The 11204-nt window shown below is 43.4% G+C and overlaps 1 protein-coding gene across 1 annotated transcript in view; it reads left to right on the plus strand.

Annotated features, from left to right (window-relative positions):
* Positions 1-11204, plus strand: part of ADAM9 (ADAM metallopeptidase domain 9) — a gene marked incomplete in the record, with an annotated part of 1887510 nt that overhangs the window by 344980 nt on the left and 1531326 nt on the right.

Raw genomic sequence — 11204 nt, forward strand, 5'->3', positions numbered from 1 at the left:
TTCAAACTGCTGACATCCCACAGCTGTATAAGTAGATAATAGAGAGTATTTGTATTACATAGAAAGCTAAATTTAGGCAAGACTGGTCTGCATAGTGTTCTTCTGTTCTTTTCTGTTCTTTCCACAACTAATGCTGAAATAGAGGTCAGTAGATGGGCTCATGCTGATCGAATGGAGAGAGTGAGTGAAGTAAGTGGTATGTATGCAGCACAAACAACTATTATTGTAGCTTTAAAAGTTAAAGATAGATTTTTTTTTGTACAGTTGCAGCAAATCATGCATGCATATCCTAACTATAAAAGCAAGTATACGTGCATTCGTCTGTAGCACAAACCAACTTTAGGAGTTAAGTATAAGACTGTAGTCAGAGGTTGTGGGTTCAAATACCACTAGTAACAACTCTGTAATACTGCATTTCTTTAATATTCCATTAAATTAAAAACTCTACAAGTGGCATCAATGCCCTGCTGTTAATTGTAGTCTGTATAATTGGACCAAGCATATGGGTAATATATGCACATTTCAAGAATTACTTTCAGCAATTTGTAGTTATAGTGTGTAGTTGATATAATGTATACTTAAATGAAATACTTCAGGTGAAATAGTTGTATAATTGTGTTAATGCATTGCATGTCATATATGATGGTACTAATTTTATGTCTTTTTTTTTTCTCTCATCCCAACCCCTATCTGTCTCTCTCTATTTTTTATTATGTGTCATCAAAATGTCTCTATAGGCCTGCCCCAGTGGGTCAGTCTGCCCTCACTCCACTGGTTCCAGCACATCTGGGACCCAACCTGGCAGTACTGCCTCTGCTGTCCCTGCACTACCTGTGCCCTTGGGAAGTACTTCCCAGGCAGCTGGTGCTGCGGTACCCTCCCGTAGGAGTGGGGGAGGTGGAGATTTCATCACCATCCAGGAGATGCCAGGGTTGGTGCATAGGGTTGTGCACCACACCATTGATGTACATCTACACCAGATGGAGAGGCTGCTCTCCCTCATGGTACGTAGGAAGAGAAGACATCAAGCACTCCAGCCGTCAGCAGAGTAAGGGGGGACAGTGATGACAGTCCAGTGTGTGAGGACTAGATTCTCACTGTCTCCATGTTTGATGGGCATGAGCCTGTGCTGTCCCCTCCCTCACCCCAATCATAGTGTCCTCCAGCCTTTTGTGTCCCTCACCATCCCCTATCTCTTGTCTTGTTTGCATTTGTTTCTTCACCTACCCAACTTACTTGACCCAGAAATACTTTTGCCTTTTACCCAGCATTCCTCTCTTACTGAATTTAATAAAAATGGGCACCTATCCCACAAAAAAGAAAAAAAAATATTGTCCCATACATAGCTGTCCATTTCACACGTGTCTTCTTGACAGATTTGATTCGGTCCATTTGGGTGTACAACATGATTATGTTGTTGTTACCCCTCTTTCTGGACATGACAGCAAATTCAACTAATATTATGCACATATTTTCATTTTAAACTGTTGAAGAAATGCATAGCTATGGTTCTTTCCTTCCTCCTGCCTGCACATTCGTGTATTGCTTTCCCTTTGTTCTTTGTGCTGCTTGCTTCCCTTTTCACCACTTTCCTGTCTACCCAATTTTAACCCCTGTAATCTGGTCAGAAAATAGAATCACACACAGCACAATTAAGTACCAGAAAAAGTAATGGATCCCTTCATTTTTTGGCCTCCGTTTGTGCTGAGTTTGGCATTGTGCACCAATGCCACGTGAAGGTGAGCAGCCCTACAATGCTGTGGTTACCTCAGCACAATGCCACTTAAACATGCTGTGCTATACCAGCACACAGCAGCCTGTGTACTATAAAGAATTAATGTAATTGCATTATCACTGTTTATTTAAAACTATTAGATACACCTGGATTCGAACCCAGTATCTTCTAGGCTGATAAAGAAATGTCAGTGCATTTACACCTGCTGCCACAGAGTTGGCTAAGCAGCATGCGTGTTTCATATACTCAAAAAAGTAAAATAAAAGTCACTGGAACCATGAGCAGCTGGTAATGAAGAGTTTTATTAGACTCAACTTTTAAAACCGGTATAAAAAAGTAAATAGAAGCAGAAAAATACAGTCAGTACGCAAGTAACTCTAGTGACTACAAAGAATAAAAACAAAGTAAAATAGAAGTCACTGGAACCACGAGCAGCTGGTAATGAAGAGGTTTATTAGACTCAAACAACTTTTAAAACCGCTTGTGGCTATAAAAAAGTAAATAGAGGCAAAAAATATAGCCAGTACGCAAGTAAATCCAGTGACTACAAAAAATAAAAGTTGTTTGAGTCTAATAAACCTCTTCATTACCAGCTGCTCATGGTTCCAGTGACTTCTGTTTGACTTTTTTTTTTTTTTGGATTTACTTGCATACTGGTTGTATATTTCTGCCACTGTGTTTAATACACTGAGTAATAACGCTCAGAATTTTAGCAATGAGCCCCGCGTTTGTGCACTGTTTAACTATGCACAAATAGGGAAAGTAATGGAAATGTGTATCTCGCGTGGGAAAACACTTTGCCAACTGTTGCACAAATCCGCTGCTCTGTACAAAGTCACTATCAGCATGCATTAGTGCAGTTTAGTGTCCATTTACTCTGTCATGAAACTACATGTGGAAACATAAGAAACTAAAGGACCTATCAAACAATATGTCACATGTTTACAATGCAGCCATGTGTTGCCTCCCCTTTACACTGCAACCCTGGTCTCTCAGTACTTGTTCACAAGTATATCAACTGCACTACATAAATTAATAACAAATGTGTGATATGCAATACACATAAATCTGGTAACATGCAGAACTAGAATTATCTTCACAGTTGAACATGTCTGTACATCCATCAACTGACCCTGGGAACTATCGACCCATAAGCCTAACTAGAAGCCTAACCAGCCTTATCTGCAAGGTTATGGAAGGAATCATCATGGATTTTATCCATAAGGACATAGGTGACCTTCAAAACTCTTGACCCGACCCAAGTTTGTTTTGTCAAAGATAGATCTTGCTTATTAAATCTAGTGGACTTCTTTGAGAATGTCAACAAAGCCCTGGATGAGGGACAACTACATACTGCTTATCTTGATTTAGACAAGGCCTTTGACACAATCCCACATTCAAGTTTCATAGAGAAACTCTCTCATCTAGGGATTAACCCATACATTACTAGATGACTAGCCAACTGTCTCACCAGCAGAACGCACACTGTCAGTTAGGGAGTCCACCAGTATACCAGTTACCAGTGGAGTACCACAAGGATATGTGCTGTTTGGAAACTATTTATCTGAAGTCCAGGTGAAAGTAGGTGACCTGTGGCTTACCAAGTTTACAGATGACTGTAAACTGGTCTCAGTCATATAGAGTCCCCCAGTGATGTTAACATATTACAGAAAGGGCTGACACAGACAAATAATTGGTGCCAAACTCACGAACCGAAACTTAGCGCAAATATATGCCTCATTGTTCCCTTTGGTAAATAAGTAGCCTCTGCCAATTATAATGTACATAGCACCGCTCTAGGCTCAAACTCAGTGGTGCAAGTCTTTGGAACATAGGTTTATATCAATTTAAACTTCGATCACCATGTGCTCATAGTGGTAAGAAAATAATTCTACATTGCGCACCTCATAAATAAGGCCATTGTATCTAAGACCAGGGAAGTCCTAGCTCAGCTGTACTCTACCCTTATTAGTCCAGTAACTGAGTACAGTGATGTCCTTCAAGGATGCATCTGCAGTCATCACATATGGGTTGTCCTGCCTCAGGCAGCACTTCGGTCCGCCGGATTCCAAAGTCTGGGTCCGGCGTTGGCTGATGTCGCCCCTTCCCCGACGTCACAACGCCTGGGGTACAAAAGCATAAGCCAACGCCATCTTCCTCAGTCTTTCTTGCCGCGTGGTGCCCAAAGCAGAAGCAGTTCGCAAGTGCCGGTCGGCCAGCTCCTGTATTTTCGCTATCCGAAGACTTCAAAAGCTAAGTACCCCATTGGGGACTCTTTCTTGCCTCAGCCGATGTCAGAAAAAGTTAATAATTGTTTAACTTGTGGGAAACAAATACCTCATAAGGATTTCCACTCTTATTGTCTTCCTTGCTTAGGCCAAGACCACGACGTCTCGGCCTGCTCTGCCTGCGCTTCCTTCAACCGACGCACTCTTAGACGTCGGTCGGAGTTCGCAGAAGAGTTTTTTGGGGATAGTTTTGCTTACAAAATGCCATCGGAAACCCCAACATCACATTTAATTAAGAAACGGAAAGACAAGGACCGACGCACGCGGGAAACCGCGGCAAGGCCTACTGAGAGTGTCTCGGTTTTGGCGGATACCGAGTCCTTGGTACTTCCGAACCCTGAAATAATACAACCGACAGCCTTGGTCCCGGATGCTTCTACCGAGTCGGTTACAGATTTGCCTTCTGAAACTGGTGTATTGGAATCTACCGACACCATTCCTTTAGATAAAGCTACACCAGCACGTGGTGCAGCCAGGCCTCCTGCATCCATGTCTATTAAGGCCTTCACCAGGGCTAAAGCTGCAAAACACTCTAAAGCTGCAAAACACTCTAAAGCCATGCCTCCCAGAGTTATTCCTCAGGGACCTTCTTCTAGTTCACAGATTTTAACTTTAGCAGAGGACCTGATCTCCTTAATTAGGGGCTCTCAGCCTCATCTGGACAGGGGCTCCCAACCCCCTCTAGACAAAAGGCCCAGGATGGACCCCCCTGATCCCCTTTCTTCAGAGGAGGCCTCTGTTGGCTCGGATCACCCAGACTACCAGGAGGAGGCCTATTCAGCCTATGAGGATTCGGATGCAGAGGAATCTATTCCCTCAGCCTCCCCTCCTGAAGAGCTTTCCTTTGGGGAGACCCTTCACACTATGAGAGAGCATTTCAAATGGCAGGGCCAGGAATATTCTGACTCCAGGAAAAGACTAAGAACTTTTCTTCATTTACCTCAGCATAGACCTTTGGCTATTCCTCCTGTTTTAAATGTGATTGATGATGTATATTCTGACTCTAGTATGACTCCTGACACTCTGCATCCGGCCCCTGTTAAGCCTCATAGGTATTACAGGGTCCTGGACACACATAATTTTCTTTATAAGGCCCACTCTGCTGATCCTGAAACTATTTCACAGGGCCCTAAAGGGGTTGCAGCTGTTAATACTAAAAACCCACTCCCCTCTGCAAGGGTGTCCAGGGCATTAGAGAGATGGGGTAAAAAAGTGTATACTTCTGCCACTCTGGCTATGAGGGCATTAAATTGTCAATTTCACATGATACAGTATCAAGAGTATTTGTTAGAAGAAATGCATAAGAAATTGTCTTGTTCTGAACCCCTGGACCGTAAATCCCTTTAGGATCTGGTACATAGTTCCCAGCAGGTTAGCAACCATTTCTTGCAGTGTGGTTATGATGCATTGGAAGCTTCATGTAGGTCAGCAATGACAGGTGTTGTCATATGCAGGCATGCTTGGCTGAAGGAACAATCTCTGCCAGAACATGTTAAAGCTAAGCTTTTGGATGCTCCACTGGAAAAGCAAAAGTTATTTGGTTCCACTGCTCAAGACGTCCTAAAGAAATTTGAGGAAAAGGCAAAATCTGTACAAACAGTTAAGGATTTTCTTCAAGTCCAACCGCCTAGATTCAGCAGAAACTGGCCTTCCAAGAATTGGTCCTTTCCGGACACAGAAAGATTTCAAAGGGGCAGAAACAGGCGTGCTAGAGGTAGAGGCCAAGCTAGGGGCTCTTACAGAGGCTGTCAATGGCAACCTCCAATCCAGACAGGCAGTTCAGGATCTGCAACTGCTGCACAAGGACAAACTCAATGACTCTGCCTTGACTCCGCCAACCAGGGCTCAATTAGAAGCACCTTTGGGTGGAAAGCTTTCTTTATTCTCAAGAAATTGGCACAACATTACAAGAGACAAATGGACACTCCAAATAATAGACAACGGATGCAGGTTCCATTTCCACACATTGCCAAAAAGAAAAGGCATACCAGGTCTGCCACCAAATCAAAGGACAGAGGCTTTGAAACAAATCTCAAACTTACTACAAATGAAAGCCATAGAAAAAGTTCCTATTTCAGAACAAGGCCAAGGATTTTACTCCAGACTATTCCTTGTTCCAAGAAAAGAGCATCAATGGAGGCCTATTCTCGACTTGTCCGTACTGAATACTTATCTCATTGTGCCAAAATTCAAAATGCTGACTCTACAGCAACTCCTTCCCATGCTGGGCAAGGGGTCTTGGCTGGTTAGACCTCAAGGAGGCATACCTGCATGTCCCTATCAGACAGAGTTGCAGAAGATACCTCAGATTTCTTACAGGGTCAGAGCATTATCAATTCTCAGCATTGCCCTTTGGCTTATCTACTGCGCCCAGAGTATTCACGAAATGCCTGGCATCAGTAATAGCACACTGCAGACTCCAGGGGATTCAAATCTACCCATATCTGGACGACTGCCGTATACAAGCGGACAACCAACAAACTCTGATAAAGGACTTAAATTATGCCATCAATCTTCTACAGGCCTTGGGATATACAGTCAACATGCACAAATCAAGACTTGTTCCATCCCAAAGAATAACCTTTCTGGGTGCGGATCTAGATACAACCACCCAAATGGCTTATCTCACAGAAGAAAAACAAAGTCAACTACCGGATTATTTCAAGAATCTGACAAGACAAACTCAGCTGACTGCAAGGAAAATCCTGCAGGCCCTGGGTTACATGGCATCCTGTATTCTTCTGATTCCACAAGCAAGGCTACATATGAGGAAGTTACAGTGGTACCTAAGGAGTTTATGGACACAGCACAGTCACAGTTTGGAAACTTTAATCCCACTCATTCCATGCCTTCACAAGGAATTTCTGTGGTGGGCTCAGGCCAGCCAGTCCAACAAAGGGCTTCCCTTCACAAAGCCAAAACCCACCCAAACTATTACAACAGACACTTCAGACCTAGGTTGGGGAGCACACATGGAGGGCAGAGGTATTCAAGGACAGTGGTCACAAAAGGAGCTACGCATGCACATAAATCAAAAAGAAATGCTAGCAGTGATACACGCAATCGAGGCCTTCAAAATCTTTCTGCATCAAGGCCATCTAGTAATAAGGACAGACAACACCACAGTTATGTGGTACATAAGCAAGGAGGTACCCATTCTTACCCTCTGTGCAGACTGGCAATGAATCTATGGGATCTTTCCTTGAAACTCAATATACAGCTACAAGCTCAGTTTGTGCCAGGGAAGGACAATACACTGGCGGACAGCTGAAGCAGAAATATCATGGATGCACACGAATGGATGCTGCACCCAGACATTTTCCAACAGATAACACAATCTTCCCACAATCATCAACTGAAGAAATTCTGCTCTCAGCTGGAGAAATCTGACAGTGTATGCATTTCCTCCTATTCCATTAATGACCAAGGTGTTATTGAAGATCAGGTCAGAGCAGCCAAAAGTGATCCTGATAGCTCCGGACTGGCCAAGGCAGCACTGGTACCCACTGCTAAGGAGCATGTTACTGACACAGCACAGATACAAAACTCTTCACTCCAACCTGAAAACATTGCAACTAACAGCGTGGGAGAATACCTTGACTCCTCCTCAGGATAAGCTATCCCAGAGAGTAAAGAATATTATTCTGGAAGCTCGCCGTCCTTCCACAAGGAAGACATACTCAGCAAAATGGAAAAGATTTCTCATCTGGAACACCACAAAGGGCCTAGATGCGACAATGATGAACATGGCACATACCCTGGAATATTTGGCAGAAATGTTCCACAATGGGATGTCTTACTCTTCTATTAAGATTCATGCTTCAGCAATTTCAGCAGAGTACAATACTGATCCCCCTGTCTTTTCTCATCCTCTCCTAAGACAGTTTCTAAGAGGGATCAAAAACATCAAACCTCCTAGGAAACCACCTCTACCTGCTTGGGACCTTAACTACGTGTTGGAAAAACTAACACTGCCTCCATTTGAACCAGCAGCATCTGCAGATATACAGTACCTCTCATGGAAGACTGCCTTCCTTCTGGCAATAACCTCAGCAAGAAGAGTTTCGGAATTGCAGGCTTTGATGGCAGTTCAGCCATTTATTATTTTCCATCAGGATAGGGTTTCATTAAGAACTAATCCTACTTTTATGCCAAAGGTGGTATCTAGGGTTTCATTGAATCAAGCCATTCACTTGCCTACCCTTTTCCCAAATCCACAAAACAAAGGGGAGAAACTGCTGCACACCCTGGACATTCACAGACAGTTATGCTACTACTTGGACAGAACTAAAGGTTTCAGAAAAACTGACCAGCTGCTGGTAGCTTATGCTACTGGTACTCAAGGAAAGGCAATTTCCAAACAGACAATTTCAAAATGGATAGGAAATTGCATCCGCTTTTGTTACTCATTTCATAGAAAGACTGTACCAGCTAACATTAGACCTCATTCTACGAGAGCCACAGCCACCTCCACAGCCTTCTTAAGAGGGGTGGCTACAAAAGACATTTTAGAAGCTGCCACATGGAGCTCTGTGCATACATTTGCCAAGCATTACAATTTACCTCTATATTCCAGATCCAGAGCAGGCTTTGCTATGGCTGTCCTGCAGGGTATCTTAGCTACACCATCCTTTTCCTAGTACCTCCACCCCCAGATTGGCTATGGTATTCTACCCATATGTGATGACTGCAAATGCATCCTTGAAGGACATGGTACAGTTTTGTACCTACCATAAATGTAGATGTCAGATAGGTATGCATCTGCAGTCAGGTTTACCCTCCCGCCTTCCCCTCTGAGGTACTCCTAGGGTGCTTACCTCTCTCTTAGCTAGCTGGGGATCTATTATGGTGTATTTGTTTTATTCATATATATATATATATATATATATATATATATATATATATATATATATATATTTATATTTTTGCAATGTTTGGATTTTTTATTGCATTTTTCCAAATTTAGCCTTCCTAGGGGGCACCTGGCATCTGGGGCAAGAAAAACTGAGGAAGATGGCATCGGCTGATGTTTTTATACCCCAGGCGTTGTGACGTCGGGGAAGGGGCGACATCAGCCGACGTCGGACCCAGACTTTGGAATCCGCCCGACCGAAGGGCTGCCTGAGGCATGACAACCCATATGTGATGACTGCAGATGCATACCTATCGGACATCTACATTTATGGTAGGTACAAAACTGTACTTTCCCTTTTGAAAGCACCTCACCAGACACCTGCAGCAACTAGAGGGACCACAGAGGTTTCTGAACAAGAGAATCCAGGGCCTTCAAAACATGACATATGTAGAAAGACTGGACTCAGTATCACACAGGCTGCTGAGAGGCGACCTGTGCCTGGCCTACTGAGCAGTCTTGGACCCTGCCTTAATGGAAATGATGGACCATCTGCAAATCAAATGGGACAAAAATAACTTGCTCCAGGGATCTTAACATAGCCTGTGAAATAAACAGAACATGCTGGAGAGACAGATACATCTCCTGGTGATTGCCGCTCCTCTGGAATATACTCTCACTGCATGTGAAGCAGAGCTCCTCAATAACCTTATTGAAGTGCAACCTTGACAACTGCATGGGTGACTGTAAATTTACCACAGGGATGGCACCCATGTCCCTCATGGGTTGAGGCAGTTAATGCTGATAACAAAATTGCTCTGCTAACAACAACCATCTAACTATGGTCAGTAAGGGTACTTGGGTTTTTGCACAGCTAGGCTTGTGAAGGCCATAGGGCCATTTACCTAGTAACCTTCTACGAACCTATGCAGGCCTCCCGACATCTTCTGTCCAACATCCACTGCTGAGAGTTGTCCTGCAGTTTTGTAAAAGTCAGACTTGTGCCATGGCACTTGCGTAAAGTACTGAGTTCTGTAGTCTGTATACTTAGGTAGGCAGGGGGTTCTGTTCTCACTGCAGTCAACTGTAGGTGTGTGTGAGTGTACGTCTCTCTGTTTAGCCAAAAGAGCATAAGTTTGTATTCTACAGTTACCATTCCAATCCCGTAGACTGACCGTATTTTGATACTTGCACATGCCTACACATATATTTCATGCAGGCCTCCCAACACCTTCTGCCCAACATCCACTACTGATTTCATCCAGTGTAAGTTATCCTGCAACCTTGTAAAAGTCAAAATTGTTTCACAGTGCTTGTGTAAAGTACTGAGCTCTGTAGTCTGTATACTTAGGTGTAGGGTGTTCTGTTCTCATTGCAGTCAACTGGGGTGGGTGTGTATGTATGTATTAGTGCACTTGCTTGACATTGGAGAGAGCCTTTTACACCAGCATGTGAGACACTGCTATTACCATATTCTCCTCACCAAGCACTGCTGATGTCATGAGCTATAAAGTGTTGTCTGAGACACTCCAAGTCAGACTTGAGCTGTGGTGCCTGCCTTAAATGCAGCGTTCTGTAGTCTGTGTGCTTAGGTAAGTGTTCTGTTCTCAGTGCAGTCAACTAGTCTGTGTATGTGTGTATATATGCATGTGTTTGTGCATTTGCTTGACATTACAGAGAGTCTTTTACACCAGCTGATGTTATCAACTATATCTGATTTGTGGATGTGCACTGTTTGCACCAGGGCATGGTCAGAGACCGGCCTGGAGGCCACGCAGAAAATCACCTGCTCCTGTAAGATACAGATCAAAGTGACATGGTGTTCAGTCTGTCCACATATATCATGGTATGGTTTGTAGGCCCTGTGTTTTCCATGTGGTCTGTCCAGCTGGTGCATGTGTCTGGTGAGTTGCATGCAAAAGAGCATTATCATCTGTTAGTGTTTTGAGGATGATTGTGTACAGTGCTGCAATATAATCCTCAGATCTGAATACAATGGCATGACTTATGATGTGCACAACCAAGCCTTTCAGTACCAGTTTGGACACTTCATGGTCGAAGTTCAGATTGCTATCTGTGTGTGTTCCCAGGTCTTGCATCACTGGATTTCAGCATTGTGGGACTGTTGTCAATACTGCAATTGGCAGGGCATTCCACTTTGCAGAAAGACAAAATAAAGACATGTTTTTGCATTTATTTGTAGACTGTGTGGCTTTGTCACTATTGTGTTAATCCCTCCTGTAGGATGTTGTCATCACTGGTGGACTCAATGATTGCTCCCAGTATGCAAGAATCAGCAAATATGGTAAGCCAAAGGCTGTATACTTTA

The sequence above is a fragment of the Protopterus annectens genome, chromosome 9.part0 (genome assembly GCF_019279795.1).
Source record: "Protopterus annectens isolate FY-2018-M chromosome 9.part0, PAN1.0, whole genome shotgun sequence".
Taxonomy (NCBI): Eukaryota; Metazoa; Chordata; order Ceratodontiformes; family Protopteridae; genus Protopterus; species Protopterus annectens.